A 1,984-nucleotide genomic window follows, 5' to 3' on the forward strand; every position below is an offset into this window, starting at 1 on the left:
ACCGGCGGCCATATAACGTGCCCGTCTGGAAGTTGAGGTAGGACTCCCAGAGCGACTTTTTTTTTTTTTTTTTTTTTTTTTTTTTCGAGTGTCGGACTGGTTTCGTAAGCTACTGGAACGTAGGCTCTACTCTACGCGTTCATAGACTTTGATCCGTAGTGTCTCCCGTCGGTTTGACTGGACGTTACAAAGGAAGACGTGAAAAAGAGAGGTGCTGTTGTCCCGTACAAACCAAAAGACGAAACTCCCCTTAACAAAAAAACTTCGAAACAACCGGGACACCCTTTTACATTAGTCAGTTCTTTACTGAGACCTTTTCGACCCGTCTAATCTCCCGGTATTCTTTATTACGTTGACTAATAAATTAAAATTACAACAAAAATATCCGTTAGTAAATTTCGAACAATAAAGGTCCAATTATACACCCGTTATTCAAGTAAAGTTATGCAAGTACGTTATTTGTGAACTTGGTCAGGCCGGAGCCGATAGTAATTAAAAATTATCCTGCGGGCCGAAATTAAATCCACCAAGGGCCTGATTTGGCCCCCGGGCCTTGAGTTTGACACATGTGCTCTACAGTGACATGTTTCCATGCTTTAATGTGGATGGTAGCCTTTGTAGACCATTTGCAATCACAAGAACCTATAACACACTCTTTCCACCCTCTCAGATTATAATCTTGTGTTCTTTACTAGTCACAACATTCCTTATGGCATCAAAGACATTTCACTTAAATTAGCCCCAACACATTCATACATTTCTATGTCTACGGGCACACAGTATGATAGGGCCTCTTTAATACACCTACAGTGACCTTTCATCTCACATGATGCTCTTCTCTCCTCCTAGCAATTTGTCCTTTGCAATAAATATAAATCCAAGCTTTATTTCCCGACTTCAAAGCCATTCACATGATTGCAAAGTGTTGGATAGAAGTGTTAACCATCCTGGTGCACATGTATTCACTCGCTTTGTGATTCCATCGCTTTGTGGTGTCTTCACGGTAATACATTAGAAAGCACTTGAAAACCTAATTCTGGATGCATTCAGTTCCTTTGCATTATCTACCCCCACTCATCCAGCCATAACCCTCATTTCCCTTTGAAGCGTGCTTATCTGCGTGGCTAAGCTTCAGTTGAGGTACAATTCACAGCCTCAAATACCCTGGTTAATCTGAGGGGGTCTGCCACAGATACAGAAGAAACGAAGGCTTTTGTATTTGGTATTAAGAACCTGAATGATATTGTGGTTTATTATTAGACACGAGCTGTTCATTGGCACAGAGATCAGACACAAGGAAGAAGAGCATTAAGGACTGTGCTTTATTCACATATGGTTTACTACATCGGATAATCGGAGCGTACAGATCGGAGGACATTTATCGAAGGGTATATTTTGGGATATATTTCTTTGTTTATTTGCATCAATATCAGCAGCATTACTGAGATGGATCTTCGTGAAATGTGTGGAAGGGATGTAGCATGGACCACGGAAGAACCCATTAAATCTGGATCCAATTTGAAATGGCAGATACACACATCTTGTGATTGCTCATTATTCTGAAACCCCTGTAGTCCGACTGAAAGCAGATGGAAACGCCAAAATACAAATAGCAATTTTTGGGGAAAATACACACAATTATATTTGGTTTTCTACTGTGGTGAAGGCATGACACCCCAGAGTACTCTTTGCCTTCGTTAGTTGGTTACGTTTTGGAATGAGGACTAAGAAAGTCAATCAGAGGCAGAGAAGCCTTTCCTGTCATTTTGAATAATAATTTGCCATTTTGGGATTTTCTTTCAGTTTAATTTATTTTACTTTTACAGGGTTCATACACTTTTTCCCCAATGATTTTCAATGACTTTTACCTAATTTTCCATGACCCAAAAAAATGACTCAGCAGTACCACTGAAAATGGTTTATTTTAACATGGAACAGGAAAATAAGGAAACATGTTGTGCCTAAACAAATCAAATAGGCTTAC

This window comes from Notothenia coriiceps, unplaced genomic scaffold (assembly GCF_000735185.1).
Source record: "Notothenia coriiceps isolate Sejong01 unplaced genomic scaffold, NC01 NC01_scaffold00037246, whole genome shotgun sequence".
Taxonomy (NCBI): domain Eukaryota; kingdom Metazoa; phylum Chordata; class Actinopteri; order Perciformes; family Nototheniidae; genus Notothenia; species Notothenia coriiceps.